General features: G+C 40.6%; 1 protein-coding gene and 1 long non-coding RNA gene across 2 annotated transcripts in view; one reads left to right on the top strand and one right to left on the bottom strand.

The window, feature by feature from the left end:
- Positions 1-21,167, top strand: part of LOC137346289 (stonustoxin subunit alpha-like) — a 209,582-nt gene that overhangs the window by 18,097 nt on the left and 170,318 nt on the right.
- Positions 19,046-20,819, bottom strand: LOC137346290 (uncharacterized). Its single transcript, XR_010968695.1, has 3 exons — positions 20,562-20,819; positions 19,695-19,740; positions 19,046-19,109 (listed from the first exon to the last, which is right to left on the bottom strand). It is a non-coding gene; the product is annotated as an uncharacterized lncRNA (long non-coding RNA).

The raw sequence follows: 21,167 nt of genomic DNA on the forward strand, positions 1-21,167 counted from the left end.
CTTTGCTGCTGGGTGTGGCCGATGATAGTGACGTAGCTGTGTCATCAGCAACTCTGACCAGTCAATGCTACAAACAGTTTCACTCTTGCTTTGCATATCAGTTTGCTGCTCCGGCATCCATTCAGTGGTGCTGCATATGGCTTTCCAAAATGTTGCCTTATCTCTCAATGGAGCAGCTCATGATAATGGATCCCTGCGTCATGACAGAGCAGATATGCTGCATGGACTCCTCCATTGCCTGCTCATGGCTCCTCAAGGTTTCTGGACTCTGAAAATCAGGAACTAATCTGCCTCTAATTCTCAAGGAAGGCCCTCCTTGTCTGTGCCACCAAAGCCGAGTAACTTTTCCCAGTGAATCATTGCTGTGTCTGTCCTTCATCCTCCAAGGGGCGCTGCGCACAGCTGACTCTGCCTCACCTTCCCATTTCTACACTAATCTATGGCCCAACTGAGGTGATTGTCTGCACTGGCAATCCAGGATCCCTGATCACTCACTATCACTGGTTTGCTGATCAATATGGCATTGTCTATGCCAAAACTACCACCTTTTGATGTGCATTCAAAGCCACCATCTGTATCCCCACATTGGCACAATAGCAAGTTTCGCAATCACAGATGAAACAAGGAAAAAGGCCTTACTTCTACACTATAGTAGTGAAGAATTAGAAGATATCTTTGAGACAGTTAGGCCTGTGTAAAATGGCTACTACTCAGCAAAAAATGCACTGACAACCTACTTCACACCGAAGACAAGCAAATCAGATGATTGACTTTCAAAAGGCATTTGATACAGTGCCACACAACAGACTTGTGAGCAAACTTGTACCTCATGGAATGAAAGGGATGGTAGCAACATAAATATGAAATTGGCTGAGTGATAGGAAACAAAGTTGTGGTTAATGGATGCTTTTTGGGCTAGAGGAAGGTTTGTAGTAGAGTTCCCCAGGGATCCGTGTTGGGATCCTTGCTTTTCCTGATATATATTAATGACCTAGACCTTGTTGTACAGGGCACAATTTCAAAGTTTGCAGATGATACAGAACTTGGAAGCATTATGAACTGTGAGCAGGATAGTGTAGAACTTCAAAAGGACATAGACAGGTTGGTGGAATGGGCAGACAGGTGGCAGATGAAGTTCAATGCAGAGAAGTGCGAAGTGATTCATTTTGGTAGGAAGAACATGGAGAGACAATATAGAATTAAGGGTACAAGTCATCAAAGGTGGAAAGACAGGTTGAGAGCAATTAATAAAGCATACAGTATCCTGGGCTTTATGAATAGGGGCATAGAGTACAAGGGCAAGGGAGTTATGTTGAAATTGTATAAGACACTAGTTCGGCCTCAGCTGGAGTATTGCGACCAATTCTGGGCACCGCACTTCAGGAAAGACATGAGGGCATTGGAGAGAGTACAGAAGAATAGTTCCAGGGATGAGGGACTTCAGTTATGAAGATAGATTGGAGAAGTTAGGACTGTCTTCCTTGGAGAAGAGAAGACTGAGAGGTGATTTGATAGGGGTATTCAAAATCATGGGTTTGGACAGAGTAGATAGAGAAACTGTTCCCACTCATGAAAGGATCAAGAATGAGAGGGCACAGATTTAAAGCATTTGTAAAGAGAAGCAAAAGTGACATGAGGAAAAACGTGTTCATGCAGCGAGTGGTTAAGGTCTGGAATACAATGCCTGAGAATGTGGTGGAGGCAGGTTCAATTGAAGCACTCAATAGGGAATTAGATGAAAAGGAAGAATGTGCAGGGTTATGGGGAGAAGGCACGGGAATGAAACTGAGGGAATTGCTCTTTCAGAGAGCAAGTGCAGATACGATGGGCCAAATAGCCTCCTTCTGAGCTGTAACAGTTCTGCGATTCTGAAATATTGCATGCAATTGAGGCAACTAGAAACCAAATGTGACTTTGGTGATGTCGAATGGGAAATCAAAACACAAATAATTGAAGGCTGTCTCTCTAGTCAACCATCTTGAATCCCTCGAAAGACAAAGCTGTCAGTTGCTGGGGTTAGCAAGATCACTATTGCTCTGAGTCTAGAGTACTGAAGTTGAGGCTGCTAACAGTAACTACCACACTCCAATTTCAACTCCATTGAACACGATTCATCACTTGTGGCTGGAAACCACCTGCAAAGCAACAACAGCCATCTCTCCAATCCAAAGAATGTTTCCACTATGGTGGTGCTTTCCCACAATGGACTGAGTGTTCTGCTACTGGTAAACAGTGTAAAGCCTGTGAAAAACCCAATCACTTTGCTCACATTTGTTTCTCATCAGCAGAATCAACTACTAAAACCAATACCAGTCGAAGGGTGTCATGTATGCGTACCACAGCAAAATGGCTACATTCTCTCTCCTATGTAGAGGTGGATGATCCTAAACATACTTTGAGCTCTCCCAGACACAGCAAACCACCACTTGTGACAGTGACCATTGGCTGCTCTGACATAAATGCTCTCGTAGACACAGGAGCGTCAGTCAATGTCATGGGAGAGAACCTGCTACCACCTTTAGGATTGCGCATTTCTCTGTAAACCAGAGAATATGAAAAATTGCCCTTACAACAGTGACAAACCGTTGTAAATTCTCAACTTGTGAAATGCCAGTCTCATTCAAAGATACTAGAAGACAAGTTGTAGTGTCATATCTGGAGAATGTGACAACACATAGCAGTTTCCGTAAAGCAACAAATCTGCACATGGTTTCAGTCATGTATGTGATTCCTTCACATAAAAATCATTCTCAAACTGTATGCTGGTTACTTCATTGGTATCAGAAATCTGAAAGCTGTTACATGCAAGCTGCACGTAGATGCTAATGTGGATCCAGTTGCATATCAATGGTGATGAATACCATTTCATGTCAGGAAACAGACCGAGAAGGGACTTCAACACCTACTTGACCTTGAACTTATTGAGAAAGTTGGGGATGAGCCTACTCCTTGGGTCTCATCCACACAAGTCATCAAGAAACCCAAGAGATCCAGATTAGAATCTACGTTATGTGAATACCAAACCATACGAGAGACACTTGACACTGACAATCAATGACATCCTGCAGAAAGTGAATGGTTCTAAACACTTCGCTAAACTAGACCTCCATGCAGGCTACCATCAAATGAAGCTTTCAGAAGAATCAAAATATCTTACTGTGTTCTCTACTCCCGTCAGACTTTGGAGTCAGCTCTGCAATTCAAGGACTTGAAGGTATGCTGTAGATCAGTGACATTCTCATCTATGGTCACAACAAAAAGGAACTCAAGACATGCCGACAACATCACAGAATGTAATCTCACCTTGAACAAAGACAAGTGCTTGTTTAATGAAAGCAGAATTGAATTCTTTGGTCATGTGTTCAGTGGTGAAGGAGTATCACCAGATCCACAGAAAGTTGAAGCCATTGCAAATGCTGTGGATCCTACAAAGGTGCAGGAAGTCCAGAATCTGCTAGGACTCGTCTCATACTGCAGTCGCTTCATTCTTGACCTCACTACACTATCTGCACTCCTTGAAATCTGACAAACAACCACCAGGTGGGAATGGACTAAATCTCACAAATGGGCAGAACACCATATCAGACAACATATCAGCAAGTTGCACAAATGCCTATTTCAACCTGAGAAAATCACCCAGCTAGTTGAGGATGCAAGCCCGGTTGGCTTAGGCACAGTTCTCATACAGAAAGACAAGACGGGTAACCCATCAATCGTTGCGATGGCAAGTAGATCATTAACGCCTGTAGAGCAATGTTATTTGCAAACTGAGGTTCTCTCAATCACATTCTGTTTCTTGCATTTTCAACTCTACTTATGAAAGTGAATTTAAAGTAAGAAACCAATTATAGACTACTAGTGAGCTTGTTCAACAATCCACCCACTCAAATAGAATGCTGGATATTCAAACTACAAGAGAGGGTTCCATGTTTTTTTAATTCAATCAAGGGATAAGGGCATCACTGGCAAGGCCAGCATTTATTGCCCTCGAGAAACTGGCTTGTTTGACTATTTCAGAGTCAATCATATTACTGTGGGTCTGGAGTCACATGTAGGGCAGACCAGGTAAGAGCAGCAGCTTTCCTTCCCTAAAGGAAACCAGATGGGTTTTTACAACAATCATTTCATGGCCATCATTAGACCAGTTTTTCAATTCCAGATTTTTAATTTTTATTAACTGAATTCAAATTTCACCATTTGCTGCAGTGGGACTCAAACCCATATACTCAGTGCTTTAGCCTGGCCTTTGGATTACTAGCCCAGTGACATTACCACTACGCCACCACCTCCCCAATGAGCACCAACCAGGTGGACCATCTTTTGCAACATCTGTTGCCGACAGACGGTCCTACTAGTTGTGAGGAAAAGGGTGCTGAATAACATCTTAACTACATAAGCCTAAACGCAGTGTCAAAGTCACTAAAACTAGCCAACATTCAAGAAGCAACAAAACAAGATGAGGCTTTGCAATTTTATATTGGAAGAGTGGAAATACATTCAGTACATTTGGCAGACAAAGCAGCATTGTGCGTACTGTGTACATGACTGTCAGCACGTTGTGGTTTCAACCTTTATCAGCAGTGGTGCCTGTGAGATTGACAGAGCTGCAGCCTCTGGAATGTGGAGTGTGCAAAATCTCCCCTCCCTCGTATGGAGAGTCATTAATTGATTCCAACAACAGTAAGAAGGCTATAGAATCACAAAACCAGAAAGACATGATCAAGAAAGTGTCTACCAACAAAATCGCTCACACACTTCAAGGTCTTAACAATGTTCGAAATGAGCTCACCATTACAATCACATCTGATCCCATACTACACAACTGTATTGTCATTCCACACTCATTGAGAATGTGTTGTTGATTATAGCACAAAACAATGATTAGGGCATACTCTCATGAATATTCCCATGATTGGGATAAAGGGCTAGAATTTCTTTCATTGCCACGAGGAATTCAACTAATGAATCTACAGGTTTTAGTCCTTTTGAATTAGTTTATGGACATGGGATAAGAGGTCTTCTAAAATGAATTAAATATAGATTTTTGGGACAGAGGGATGAATTCTCTGTACTAAATTATGTAGCTGTGTTCCAGGAATGTCTTACGAGAGCCGACAAAGTGGCTCAGTAACACTTTAAAGCTTCCCAAACCACTTTGAAAAAATGAGTAGACAAGCATGCTAAAACCCAAGTGTTTTGGCCAGGGGATGAAGTGTTGGTATTGATGCTTTTACAGGGTGAACTGGTGAAGGCACTATTCAGTGGTCCATATAAAGTGGTCAAGAGAATTGGTGAATTAAATTATTTTCATTGACAGCCCAGATCGCTGGTAAAAGATTTGTCATATCTATATGTTTAGAACAATATTATCACTGGGAAGAGGTTAAGAAAGCACAAGGTAGTAGGACAGTGAAGGATGAAAGGGATAGTGAGAATAAGGCAGAAGGAGGCCTAGACAATTCTCAAATTGAACCTCCTACTATCCGATTAGCTAATATCGAATTGCTATGGAGATTGGGGTGGCACAGTGGCGCAGTGGTTAGCACCGCAGCCTCACAGCGCCAGCGACCCGGGTTCAATTCTGGGTCCTGCCTGTGTGGAGTTTGCAAGTTCTCCCTGTGTCTGTGTGGGTTTCCTCCGGGTGCGCCAGTTTCCTCCCACATGCCAAAAGACTTGCAGGTTGATAGGTGAATTGGCCATTATAAATTGCCACTAGTATAGGTAGGTGGTAGGGGAATATAAAGACAGGTGAGAATGTGGTAAAAATATGGGATTAGTGTAGGATTAGTATAAATGGGTGGTTAATGGTCGGCACAGACTCCGTGGGCAGAAGGGCCTGTTTCAGTGCTGTATATCTAAATCTAAAAAAAAAATCTAAATCTAAAAAAAAATTGGACTCTATGCTTTCCTATTTAGATGCAAACCAATGAGAAGCCCTAACAAGACCACTCACAGCATTTAAAAGAGTCTGTAGGGATAAGTCAGGTTGTACAACCTTAGCAACACATGATGATCCAATACATGCTGGACAACCTTACCTAATAAAACCCAGTCAAAGCAGCTGATGTTCACCAGTAGTATAAGCGCCTAAACCTGACAGTTCAACCAGACGTTGCATAGACTACAGAAAAGTTAATGCAGTAACAAAGGCACACATCTACCCAATCCCTCACTTGGAAGACTGCATTGACAGAGAGGGCAATGCCAAGTTTCTTACAAAAATAGAGTTGTAAAAGGGATACAGGCAAGTTTCTTTAACATCCTGAACAAAAGAAACATTGGCTTTTGTCACAATGGCTGGCCTTTTCCAATGCCAAGTGATGTCATTTGAGCTAAAAAAAATGCCACAGCAACTTTTCAAAGACTAACAAACCAAGTGGTAACCAGTATTCCTAACTGTGTAGTTTACTTTGATGTGTTGGTCTATAGTGACACTTGGAAGGACCACTTGAACAACTGGAAATGCTGTTCAAAAATTTACAATAAGCTAATTTAATAATAAGCCTTGCCTGAGTGAGCGACATTTTCCCGAGTGAATTTGGAAATTTGGTGCATGTGGGAATTCGGTGCAAAGGGGAAGGAGGGTCTCCTTTTCCTATGTTTTTCAGCCTCCAGCAGTTGATGAGTGTTTTCCCTCTGACTCCAAGGTAGGTGATTGAAACTTTCCATTACTTCAGCTTTAATTATTAACAAATTGATTTTAAAAAATTGTACAGGGATGGCAGGGCTGGTGGTCTGCTGCAACTGCCACATGCTGAAATCTGTGGAATGCACTGCAGTCCCAGACAATCATGTCTGCAGCAAATGTCTTCAGCTTACACGACTTCAGCTCAGAATTGCTGAGCTGGAGACTGAATTGCAGACATTGCGGAGCATCAGGGAGGGGAAGAGTCACCTGGAAGCAGGAGGCAGTCACACCCCTTAAAGTAAGGAGAACATTAGAGATGGCCAACGGTCAGGGACAGGAGCATGTGACTGCAAGTAAGGCAGGTAAGGGGAATCAGCATGCAGTGATGGAGGAGCCTCAGCCCCTGACCTTGTCCAACAGGTCCGAGGTCCCTGCTACTGTGTGGATGAAGAGCAGGACTGCAAGGTGGATGATCGGACTGACCCTGGCATCATGGTGAAAGATGCCATTCCAGTAGGGGGAGTGAAAGGAATGTGGTAGTGATAGGAGACAGTATAGTCAGGGGGATAGATACTGTTCTCTGCAGCTGTGACCGGGAGCTCTGACAGCTGTGTTACCTGCCCAGTGCCAGGATTAAGGACATCTCCCTGTGTTGGAGAGGAACCTGGAGTGGGAGGGGAAGGATCCAATTGTGGTGGTCCATGTGGTAACTAATGACATAGGTAGAACCAGAAATGATGTTCTGCTTAGAGAATTTGAAGAGTTAGGGTCTAAACTAAAATGCAGAAGATCAAAAGTAATCATCTCCAGATTGTTACCTGAGTCACACGCAAATTGGCACAGGGTCAATCAGATTAGAGAACTAAATACGTTGCTCAAAGAATGGTGTGGAAAGAAGGGATTTCAATTCATGGGGCACTGGCATCAGTACTCATGGAAGCGGGAGCTATTCCGTTGCGATAGGCTTCACTTGAACCGGGCTGGAACCAATGTCCTGGCCAATCACATAACTAGGGCTGTGGACAGGGCTTTAAACTAACAGAGGGTGGGGGGGTGGGTGGGTTTGGGTGAAGGGAAATTTAGAAATCCAAAGAGAGAGTTCAGGGCATCGGAGCAGGATAGTGATGTGGGTAACTCCCAACGGAATGGGACAGGAAGGGATAGAGAGTTTAACAAAAACTGTACATTGGCATATAAGGTGATTGCAGGGAATAGACGTCACAAAAATGAAATTGAAGTTCCTTTATCTGAATGCATCTATAATAAGATAGATGAACTACTGGCATGAATAGAGGTAAATGATCTAGATCTAATTGCCATTACCGAGACATGGTTACAAGGAGATCAAGGTTGGGAAGTAAATATTCCAGGGTACACAATATTTCGGACAGATAGAATAGCAAAGGAGGAGGGGTAGCCCTGATAGTAAAGCATGGCAGAAAGACATTAATAAGAAAGGATGTGGCATCAGCAGATCATGAAGTAGAATCAGTTTAGGTGGAAATTAGGAAAAGCAGAAGTCAGAAAACACTGTGGGAGTAGTTTACAGGCCCCCTAACAGTAGTTATATTATTGGACAGAACATTAAATGGGAAATTATTGGAGCATGTAAAAAATGTACTGTATTAATTATGGGGGACTTTAATCTGCATATAGACTGGGACAATCAGATTGGCAAAAATGATCTAGAGATGAATTTGTAGAATGCTTTTGTGACAATTTCTTAGAGCAATATTTTGTACAACCAACTAGGGATCAAGCTATCTTAGATCTCATATTGTGTAAAGAAGCAGGGTTAATAAGCAATGGCATTGTAAAAGATCCACTGGGAAATAGTGATCATATTAAGTTTGAAAGTGTCACATTTCAATCACAAATAAGAATCTTAAACTTAAACAAAGCTATTTCTGATGGTATGAGGGGAGAACCGGCTAAGGTTAATTGAGTAAATAGACTGGAAGGTATGGCAGTAAATGAACAGTGGGAAGCAATAAAAGAAGCAACTCAAAGAGGTCAACAAAAGTACATTCCATTCAAAAACAAAAACTCATCCAGAAAGACCCATCCGTGGCTCACTCAGGAAGTTAAGGAGAGTATTAGACTAAAAGAAGTGGCTTACAATGTTGCAGAAAACAGTAGCAAGTCTGAGGATTGGGAATGTTTTAGAAATCAGCAAAGGGCAACCAAAAAGTTAATAAAGAGGGAAAAAATAGAATGAGAGTAAACTATCCAGCAATATAAAACCAGATTGTAAGAGCTTTTATAAAACATTAAAAGGAAGAAAGTAGCTAAAGTAGACGTTGGTCCCTTAAAGGCAGAGACAGGAGAAATCATCATGGGGAATGAAGAAATGGCAGAGGCATTGAACAAATATTTTGTGTCTGTCTTCACAGTAGAAGACACAAGTTCCATACCAGAAATAGGCAGTAACCTAGGGGCTAAAAAGAGTGAGGAAATTAGGGATATTAATGTTAGTCGAGAAAAGGTATTGGAGAAACTTGAGGGACTAAAATCGGACAAATCCCCAGGACCAGATGGCCTACATCCTAGGGTTCTAAAACAGATAGCTGCAGGGATAGTGGATGCACTGACTATGATTTTCCAGAATTTCTTAAATTCGGGAATGGTCCCATCAGATGGAAAGTTGGCAAATGTCATGCCACTTTTAAAGAAAGGAGGGAGAGAGAAAACAGGGAACTACAGGTCAGTTAGCCCAACATCAGTATTGGGAAGATGCTGGAAACTATTATTAAAGAAGTCTTACCATTGCACTTGGAAAATCATAGTATGATTAAAGCAAGTCAGCATGGTTTTACAAAAGGGAGATCCTGTTTGGCAAATTCATTAGAGTTTTTTGAGTATATAACTAGTGGGGTAGATGAAGGGGAACCAGTCGATGTAGTATACCTGGATTTTCAAAAGGCATTCGATAAGGTGCCACACAAAAGATTAATAGGCAAGATAATGGCTCATAGTGTTGGGGTAATATAGTAGCGTGGATAGAGGATTGGTTAACAGACAGGAATCAGAGAGTGGGCATAAATGGGGCATTTTCAAGTTGGTGGGCACTGAAATAGTGGGGTGCTGGGGACTCAGCCATTTACACCATATTAATGACTTGGATGAAGAGGCAGAAAGTAATGTGTCTAAGTTTGCTGATGATACGAAGCTCAGTGGAAAGGTAAGCTGCAGGGAAGATGTAGAGAGGCTGCAAAGAGATATAGACAGGCTAAGTGAGTGGGCAACAAGATGGCAAATGGAATATAATGTAGAGAAGTTTGAAGTTGTTCACTTTGGTCGTAAAAATAGAAAAGCCGAAGATTTTTTAAAAGGTGTGAAACTGGTAAATATTAATGTTCAGAGAGACTTGGGGGTACTCGTACAAGGAACACACAAAGATAACATGCAGGTGCAGCAGGCTATTAGGAAGGCAAATGGCATGTTGGCCATTATTGCAAGGAGATTGGAGTAAAGGCCTGCTACCCGACCCGAACCCGATAGGACGTGTCGGGTTCAGGTCGGGTTGGGCCACTCTTCCGGGAGCGGCCTTCGGGCTTTGCTCCGAGTCAGGCCGGGTCTTTGTTGGGCTGAGTCAGGGTCGGACACACACAGCAAGGTAAGTGTTAAAAGTTATAAACTTACCTGAGCTGCGAGTCCAGCACGTCCAGCAGGGAAACTGAGTCTGCACTGTGAGCACAGCTTCTGGCAGATTGGGAGTAGGAAGGTAAGTGAAGGGAACATTGTGATGGTCGGGTCAGGGCGGGTTGGGCTCGGGTCAGGTCAGGTTCGGGGGGAAAATGGAGCGACTCAGGCCAGGTTGGGCTGGGGTCCCATCTGGGTCCATTGGGTTCAGCTTGGGTTTTTTTTGGTGACTTGACCAGGCCTTTAGATTGGATTACAGGAATAAATAAGTCTTACTAAAATTGTACAGGGCTTTGTTGAGACCACACCTGGAATACTGTGTGCAGTTTTGGTCTCCATATTTAAGAAAGGATATACTTGCACTGGAGGCAGTCCAGCTAAGATTTACTAGATTGGTCCCTGGGATGAGGGTTTCTCTTCTGATGAGAGGCTGAGTAAATTGGGCTTATATTCTCTGGAGTTTAGAAGAATGAGAGGAGATTGAATTGAGACATACAAGATTCTGAAAGGGCTTGATAGGGTAGAAGCTGAAAGATTGTTCGCGCTGGTCAGGGAATCTAAAACATTGGGACACAGTCTCAGGATAAGAGGTCAATCGTTGAGGACTGAGATGAGGAGAAATTACTTCACAGAGTTGTGAATCTTTGGAATTCTCTACCCCAGAGGCTTGTGGATGCTCCATCATTGAATACATTTAAGGCTGAGATAAATAGATTTTGGTCTCACAGGGAATCAAGGAATATGGGGAGCGGGCAGGAAAGTGGAACAGAAGCCCAAGATCGGCCATGATCGTATTGAATAGCGGAGCAGGCTCAATGGGCCATATGGTCTACTTCTGCTCCTATTTCTTGTGTTCTTGTGTTGTGTTCAAAAGTGAATTTGCAAAAGTGAGAGTGACCTATCTCAGGCATGGTAGAAGGGCATGGACAAGTGTTACCAAGAATCGCAAAAGTGCAAGCATTGGTGGAGTTTCCCTATCCCTACGACTAAGCGAGAAATCATGACTTTTTGGGGATGTGTGGTTTCTACTCAAAATTTGTACCAAATTTCAGTACCATTGCTGCTCCAGATTTACTATAGAAAAAGAAAACCAAAGTAGTGTGGTCAGGGGAGTACCAAGCATGCTTTGAAAGGCTAAAAGCCATTTTGATTGAAGAACCCGTGTTGAAAGCTCCAAATTTCACCAAGCCCCTCAAGGTAGCAATTGATGCTAATGACAGTCCTGTTACAAGATGATGAAACGGGCATAGAAAGGCCAGTGGGATATTTTTCCAAAAGGCTAAATCTACATCAGAAAAGATATTCCACAGCCCTTGAACATTTTGAAATCTATGTCTGCCACGACTACAGAGAGACACTGGTATTTACTGATCACAACCCCATAACCTTTGTTGAAAAAAATAAAAATCAGAATGTCAGACTATTCCAATTGAGTTTACTGTTACAACCTTATCATTTAAAGATTATCCACATTGAACTTTGTTCAAGTTATTCAAATGAAGAGAGTGAATGTGTATAAGTGTGAAAACCTGTTTTCTATTTTTCCCACACTTTGTAATGAAATGCATTTAAAAATGACATTTCATTCCTCTGAGGGTGGAGGTTTTATGAAAATGAGTCAGTTTTGTTAAAAATAATTTTTAAAAAAGGATTGTATAGTTAAGGTAAATAAATATTTTTTTAATCAGTGAGGGGGCCGATTGCTAAAAGTATTGCTGTTTATCACTTGGCTCAGGCTAGGCTGAGAGCAGAAGCCATGGCATCAGATGCAGAAAACTGTCAAACACTCTTCGAACACTCTCGCCCAGTAGCAACAGAGAACATCTGGTGGGCAGAAAACTGTCAAGCTGTTTGGTTGTTAGTCAGTGCATGTGTGTGATACCTTCTGGAAGGACACAAAATCAAGTGCTGGTATCAAAAAAGGACAGAAAAAGGAGAGAATTCCAAAGAAGAACAGAAGACCACAATCCAGCTCATTTTCTTGCGATACCCTGAAATACTCTGTGATGTTCAGTGTGTCATTTCATCTTGTTCCTGCATTTCAAGGCCTGCTAAATTGCTTTTCAACATCGCCTGAAGAGAGCTAATTCTGGGATATTCTTTAACAGTTGCTCAGAGGTTGGACTGTGTGCTAGTTTGGTGCAGTGTGTCTCATCTGCTATTTTCCAGGGGTGGGCAAGTGATCTGCTTGGATGTGGTTTTTTTTGTCTGTAATCGAGCTCTGATCTAAAAATCCTTTGTGTGTGTGTGTCTGTGTGAGTGAAGGGACTAAGGTAAAGGGGGCTTTTTAAAATTTAATGTAGGATTTTTAAAAATATGATCTACGTGATATTGTTTTACTTCATTAATAGTTATGACTAGTTTTATAAGCTGTTAATTTTGTTGTTCAGTAAAGAAATCTGGTTGGTGTGTTCTATTCTGAGGAAAAATAATGTATCTGATTGATTGTTTTCATGAGTGGGAAACTTTCAATAATATAGAGAGACCTGTGGAAAAGTGGGACTGAATTAACAGTGCACTCCTCCCACCTCGGTCGTAACATTAAGCCAGAATAAAATTAATTAGTTATTTAAATGGCTATTTCGAGGTATTAATAAATTAATTAGTTTATCCAGTTATTATGTTAAAAAGTAATAGACAAAATTTCACAGATCTTAGTTCAAACAACTGCCTTAGCTTAAGAGAGAAAAAGAACCACTATAATACCAGCCAATCACCTCCCCACTGTCCTGTAATGTCATGCCTTGATTTTATTCATACTCTCCCCACAGCTCCTTTTACCCTCCCCTCTCCTCCCTGATCCCACTCTCACCATGAATCACAGCTCCTTTTACCCTCGCCTCTCCTCTCCGATCCCACTCTCAGCATGAATCACAGCTCCTTTTACCCTCGCCTCTCCTCTCTGATCCCACTCTCACCATGAATCACAGCTCCTTTTACCCTCCCGTCTCCTCACTGATCCCACTCTCACCATGAATCACAGCTCCTTTTACTCTCGCCTCTCCTCTCTGATCCCACTCTCACCAGGAATCACAGCTCCTTTTACCCTCCCGTCTCATCACTGATCCCACTCTCACCATGAATCACAGCTCCTTTTACTCTCGCCTCTCCTCTCTGATCCCACTCTCACCATGAATCACAGCTCCTTTTACCCTCCTGTCCCCTCTCTGATCCCACTCTCACCATGAATCACAGCTGCTTTTACCCTCGCCTCTCTGATCCCATTCTCACCATGAATCACAGCTCCTTTTACCCTCCCGTCTCCTCTCTGATCCCACTCTCACCATGAATCACAGCTCCTTTTACCCTCGCCTCTCCTCTCTGATCCCACTCTCACCATGAATCACAGCTCCTTTTACCCTCGCCTCTCCTCTCTGATCCCACTCTCAGCATGAATCACAGCTCCTTTTACCCTCTCCTCTCCTCTCCTCTCCTCTCCTCTCCTCTCCTCTCCTCTCCTCTCCTCTCCTCTCCTCTCCTCTCCTCTCCTCTCCTCTCCTCTCCTCTCCTCTCCTCATGAATCACAGCTCCTTTTATGCTCCCGCCTCTCCTCTCTGATCCCACTCTCACCATGAATCACAGCTCCTTTTGATCCTAATTACTCCATCCAGCTGTTTCCAATATCAAGAACAGATGTTCCCTCAGTTAATAAACTAATCCCTAATTCTCATTGTTTTAAATCACTTTATCAAGTTGTTTTGAATGCAGGAAACAGATAATCTCTCATTTGATCAATTGATTCTTTATTCTTTGTCATTGATTTCAATAATTCGATCCAGCTGCTTCCAAAATGGAGGACAGATTTTCCCACAGGTAAAGAATTACTATCTTATTCTACATTACTGATTGAAATAACTCCACCCAGATAAACCAATATGGAGAGCAGATGTGCAAGTTTATTTTTAATTAAAGAGCAGTTTTATAAATGGTAGCACTATTTAAAAAAAAAAAGTCAAGACTAAAGGGAGCTTGGAGAATTATTATACAGTTACGGGTCTATGATCTACTTCACGTTTGTTGAGATTGTAGGACAGTAAAAAAGAACCTCTTTTTAAACAAATTCACTGAAAAAAGCTTGACCATATCACCCATCATCTGCGACAAACAGAACTGGACTGAAAATTAGTCTCTTCTTCAAATTTCAGTCTTTCTAAAATAAACCTGCTGAATTGTGAAACTAAAATAATGCTATCAAGAGATAGTTCAGGCAAGAGAGAGACATTGGTATTTGGATTTATGAGGAATAGGCCTTGGAGACTGTACAACTTAGATAAAATGGAGCATAGTGTTCCAGCAAAATATAAATATCTTTTTCTGGGAAAATTACTGAAGAAAATGAAAGAAAGTTGGACAGCTTTCTGGGTGGGTTCAACCCCTATGGTTTAAATAAAGGCCACAGAATATAATTGGGTATTATGCTTGAAGAAAAGCTTCATAGAATAGTATGGCCTATCAATATTGTAACCCAGGTTCATCCCTTGAAAAAAGATATGAGAGTTTGAACACATCGAAGACCTGCTGCAGTCACGGGCGCCAACTTTGCAGTCATGAAGGAGAAACCCGACCAAGTGTCGGAAAGAGAAACCATTAAAGAACTTAACTTTGCTCCAAGACCTTCTGGTCAGTTATTCTCTGTGACCTTGTCCTATCTACACCTTCTCCTTTGTTATCTCTTGTTCCACCCCCACTTTACTTGCCTAAACCCTTTAACATTTCTAATATTTGCCAGTTCTGAAGAAGGGTCACTGACCTGAAATGTTAACTCTGCTTCTCTCTCCACAGATGCTGCCAGACCTGTTGAGTATTTCCAGCATTTCTTGTTTTTATTAAAGAACTTATCTGCAATCAACAGGAGCTGGCCACTTTGGGCAATTGTATGACTAAGTTTACGGGAAATATGTTTGAGTATTCTGATGCTAGATATTGGTGAAGCATTTATTTGCTGTGAGTACAGTAACAAAATAGCAGCTTTTTTATCATCATCTTTTCTTTCTCAACCTGTTAAATCTGTAATCATTTTAAATCTGTGCCCACTTTAAATCTGTAATTCTGGATACAAATAAACTAACCCTATTAAACATAACAACCTTCTGAGTGCGTCACCAATTTCTTCTCTTGTAATTCACGGGTCAAAACAAACTATAATTCTGAGTGAGTTAAAACAAAAAGGCTTACAAATTTTCTTTTGAATGATCCTAAACGGCGGTGGTTTGTGAAGAAGAACAATGGATGCAAAGTACAGCCTGCTGTGCTTGTATGCCAAAGGTTGTTTGGCTTGTGGAATACCAGCGACAGTTTAAAGAAGTTGAATGTGAAAAAATCAGGTTAAGAAATTGAGGAAAAGAACAATAGCCTTTGTAATAACATTTCTTTAGTCTCTTTTGTCTGGCTTCTATGTGAGAAAATTACTTCACATAACATCTCACAGTTCTGAGGAAAAAAAGCAGCCTTGCTCCCAATATCTCAAAGCATTATGGGCAAGATTTTTAGTCAAGCATTTTATATATATCATTATGGCTGGATAGCCTGAGCAAGTCTCAACCATACGCTACGGTTCTTCTTTCTAGAGATTCCATATCCTACTGTTCACCTTAAAGTGTCCATATACCTAGACTCTCTGGGACACTAGCATTTATATTGAGGTGTTGTTATCTCCACCCTGTGTTACCTTTAGGAGCTTGACTAACTTTTTATGTTGTCTTTTGGTATAGTACAATCACCAACCAAATAATAACCAATGTATGAGAAATAATCCTTATCCATGGGTAGATTTTGATTCTCATACTGATATTCCACCAGAATGAACTAATCCCAACTTTGGATATTTCCTTCTTTATCTCCTGGTTCTTCTGGATCAAAGTGTGATCATGTCTTTGAAGCTGATGAATACATGTCATTAACTTTGTCAAATGTTCGGGTAAAGGTGGTATCCCATACCCAAATTTGGTGACATATTGATGTAACTGCTCTTTTATCTCATCCTCTGCAATGATATCTATTTGCTCATGTGAATTAGCAGTATTCTATCAGAGACATTTTCTAATTAAGTGTCTATCCTAATAAGCAGCTAGTGAATATACCTGAGAAGGAAATATCCTTATAATGAGCTCCTGACTAACCTAGCTATTTCTAACATGTGTATAAACTGACACTCCCCACCTGCAGATCACCTCAATTAATATTCCTTGCTCCTTTGGAGGTGTACTGCTAATTCTAAATTTTAGCACATAAATACATAAAATTCAAGCAACAGATCATGCATGGATTTAAAAGATTCCCCAGCTCTCCCTTCACCTGTATCTATTTTGTGGATAGTTCTTACTAAGTATTATTTCTTTCTAACCTTTCATTGTCCTGATCCAACTTCCTTTTGTTTTAATTTTACTTCCTCTGGCCATTACCAGTGCATTTAGTTCTATCTTAATTATTGAAAGTGGATTCCTCTATGGAAAGGAATAGACTGGAAAGACTTGAATCCCATACCGGATAATACAATGACCAGGGCGCACAGATTTAAGTGATTGGTAGAAGGATTAGAGGGGACATGAGGAAAAACTTTTTCACCTAGAGGATGGTGGGTGTCTGGAATTTGCTGCCCAGATCGTTGGTGGAGGCAGAAACCCTCAACTCATTTAAAAGGTACCTGGACCTGCACCTGAAGTGCTGTAACCTGCAAGGCTATGGACCAGGTACAGGAAGGTGGGATTCGAATGGGCAGCTAGTTTTTTTGGCCGCACAGACATGATGGGCTGAATGGCCTCTTTCTATGCCGTAGCTTTTCTATAATTCTGTAGTATGGAGTATGTGTCAATGCCTTGATGGTTAAAAATGTTGCCTCACTCTACTGTGCACATTAACCATTCCATATCATGCTGTTGTCAAGTAACTGAACATGTCTGAGATCCGTTCTTCAGTGCAAATTCACTATTCATTTCTGCATATAGTTGCTTCACATGTAACAATTTGCATCTGCGCACTTATATCAGTATCCCAATATCATGTCACAGGTGCCATCCGAAACAAGTCATTTCTGGATTTTCAGGTGATCTTATGAAAAGCTCAGGGGATGTCCGTCTTAAGATCTTTTCCTATTCTCCCCTGCATGGTCCTGATGCCTCGGCCAGAGGCCAGACTATCAAATATGGTTTCCTTTCTTTAAAAAAAAGTGTATAGGCAAGGATATAAATATCTCCAAGACAAAGCTATCAATGTACAATTCTTAACGACACTTTCCAAACTCTTACTAAAATGTACATGGAGACCAGATTGATATATTCCATTAAAATATGCCCAGGATGATTATTCCAGTTCTCATTTGGTGGTTTGTTCTTTCTGATCTCTATCTCCTATTCCAAATCACTTCTTCTGATTCAACTTTACACATCCCATTAATTACCATTCTATCTCATTCATGACCCTTGGAGGCAATTCACTGTCTAATGCAATATTCTTATTATATCTTGAAAACAAAACTCAAACATTTCCACTTGGTTCCAGGCATTAACACATTTTGTTTGTATTGCGCCAGATATTTTATGATTTCACAATTATCCCAAATTCAAATAACAGTGTTGTTGAGCTGACAGGCGTTTTCAATGCTCAGTTTATTTGTCCCCAAAAGAAACTTTATTTCTTGATACTCAGAAACCACTTAGACTGCTTTTAGTTTTAAAAAAAATTCTTTTAAATGAAAATAAGATTATCCCTTAAACTTCAGGTAAATTTCTCTTTGAGTGCTTGAAACAGCAACTCATTTCAGTTTGTTTTATCAACTCCTATTTTACATCAGAGACAATAGTGCTCGTATTCAGTTTTGATGTAGCTCCCATATTTCCCCTTCTTGAACACTTTGTCTTGAAAGATAAAAAATGACCTGAAAGGGAAAGGCAACGTCTTTAAAAGGCAAAGCCTTTAGTTCAAATCATCATCATGCTGTGACATTTGATGTTTGCAGATAAGTTCTTAACTTCTGAAAGCTGCTAAATCTTTTGCTGTGATATTAGCACTCATGTGGCCCTGGAAATTATTGTGAACTGTTAAAAAAAGCCCCACAAATAATCCATTGTGGCTCTCCTCAAGAGTCCAATGAATTAATTTGTCCAAACACATGTCAATTTAGAAAGTTAAAATTTAATAATGCCTCGTCTATCAATTTACACTCAGCAATACAAAAGTTGTGTGATGAATTAAATGGGAAAAAACTGTCAGCAGAAAGGGTGAACTTTTCAACTTATTTTCAAGTGATCAGAGCAAAACATGCTCAGACGCGCGCAGCTGTACTTTACTTTCTTTTCTTCGCGATCGAAGACAAAGTGAATATCATTTTAAACTGTTCTCCCAAGACTTGGAGCCCTTTTAAAACTAACATTTTTTTTAATCCTTAGGAATTGAAATCAACAAATATCATTAGTGATATTATCATCTCCAAGGAAAACATTCTTGTCAGAGGCAGCATTTTAGATTAAGCTTCAATTGTTTTCAAACTTTCAACCTTATTCTGTTAAGATGTTTCCAACCCAAGATTTTTGGTACAACCAAGAAGATTAAACAATCAGAATCACCTCGAATATCTCAAATTCCAATTCACACCATTAACATTTCAAATTCAAAACTGACAAGCTTTAGAGGTGTGAGCCTTATTATCTGGAATTAAAGACTCCCACATCCTCTATCACAATAACCAGAATTTCACTGTAGCCTCAATGATATTTGAGTTTTCACAACGTAAAATGTTAGCTAACCTTAATAATTCCAAATAAAATCAGATTTTAACATGCTCATACATTACATATTTTTTCTTGTTCTTTCTTCAGGTTCCTTCCAAATGACTGTAATAAAACTGAAGAAAAATGAAACTAAAGAAAAATATTAGTTTTCACAGTTAAATTGGGTGGCACAGTGGCGCAGTGGTTAGCACCGTGGCCTCATAGCTCCAGCAACTCGGGTTCAGTTCTGGGTACTACCTGTGCAGAGTTTGCAAGTTCTCCCTGTGACTGTATGGGTTTCTGCCGGGTGCTCTGGTTTCCTCCCACAGCCAAAGACTTGCAGGTTGATAGGTAAATTGCCTCTAGTGTAGGTAGGTGGTAGGAGAATAGGGATGTGGTAGGGAATATGGGATTAATGTAGGATTAGTATAAATGGGTGGCTGTTGGTCAGCACAGACTCAGTGGACCAAAGGGTCTGTTTCAGTGCTATATCTCTAAATAAATATAACCTTCAAATTCTTACACTAACCAGTTAAAGAGGGCAGAGCTTCCCACAGCTTGTGAGCTCTGAAACAGTCACACCAGCTTCTTAAAGAGACAACACTATAACCTTGCAATTGTTAACAGTAAAAAAGGGGACAGAATCTTTCCCATATCTCCTTTTTTTAATCCTTTCCCACCCTTTAACCAATTTTTAATTTCTGATGGTTGCTACTTACCCTCATTTGGAAAAGCAGTCAGTAAGACATGTTTTTAATTTGATGTCTGCAAAAAAATCAATAGCAGTTTTTTAAAACTCAAGTACAATTAAGGCAAAGTGTATTGAAAAGTTCAAATTGGATTTCTGCCAGACATCTTAGCAAGCTTAACTTCATGGCTGAAGTTTATCTCTTATGAAACAAACTCTCCAGTGCCTTTTGCAATTACAAAACTAATTTTTCAACTAATTACAAATAACAAACTTATGCTTCAAAGTTTGAAGGCAAGACTGCAAAGGGTTAGCGATTTTTAGCTCTGCAGAGAAAGGTGTATATCGCCAACACACAGACAATTTTTTTAAAAGACAGACTTTCATTCACAGGTCAGAAAGCTTCCGCACACCATTGTCTTTCTCTTAAAAACAGAACCTGTAGCCTATTCCTTTTCTTACAGCAGCTTTAACTTTTGCTGTGGCCTTTTTAATTTATTTCTTTTCCTTCTAACCCAGCATTTTTTATACAACCCTTTTACAACATTTGAAGGCACTCCTGCACCGTCTCCTTTTCATAATTCTTCACATTCTCTGTAGTATGACCCGTGCCCACCTCTCCCAAGAGATACTTTCCCTAAAACATATTTCATGCCCAACTCATTCATATTTCTCCCTTTAGGATTTGGGTGAGCCATTAATCTCATTTAGGTCCCTTTATTAGTCCTGATGGGTTTTACAGTTCTGAGAATTATGGAAATAATGAGATCATGCTCAAACGCTTCAGCTAACCATTAAAGGTCTTTACTACTCTTTTGCAATGCAATACATTCAATACACTGTTTGTCAAGCAATAGAACACACAGAAATATGGAGCCACAAGATATCTACAAATCACCTGCAAATGGTCAGTCCATGTTGGTTGTCGTCTCCAGTGATTGACCAGGTCACCTCAATCTCTCTCTCTCTCTGTTGATTGCAGCACTGAAATTCAAAAGTTACTTTCTTTTATACAGTTCAAGTTGCATGTGCTATGTTGGGGGATCTTCACCTTCCCATGTTCTTCGGCTGAACTTGGGTTAAGTCAACTGAGTTGGCAGTTTTCCAGATGTGAAGCCTTGCCATTTTAACTCAGCATCCTGCTGTCACATCCACATTTCTGTCCTTGGCCTGCTACAGTGTTCCAATGAAGTTCAATATAAGCTTGAAGAACAGCATCACATCTTCCGATTTGGCATTCAACGGCCTTCTGGATTCAACATTCAGTTCAACAATTTCAAGGCATAACTGTCATATTAATTTTTTAATTTATATCTTTATTTTAATTATTTTTTAAAACTTTTTTTTAACCATGTGCCTGTCTTAAACTTGTTTTTCATGTTTTTGCTTTCAAACAGAGCTGTTCATTATGCTGCCATTAACACTCTCTCTGGACTCATGCTTTGTCTTTTACTACAACTATTTGGACTTTCTGGGCTTTTTATTCCTTGACAGCTCTGTCATT

This window comes from Heterodontus francisci, chromosome 29, assembly GCF_036365525.1.
Source record: "Heterodontus francisci isolate sHetFra1 chromosome 29, sHetFra1.hap1, whole genome shotgun sequence".
In the NCBI taxonomy this organism is placed as follows: domain Eukaryota; kingdom Metazoa; phylum Chordata; class Chondrichthyes; order Heterodontiformes; family Heterodontidae; genus Heterodontus; species Heterodontus francisci.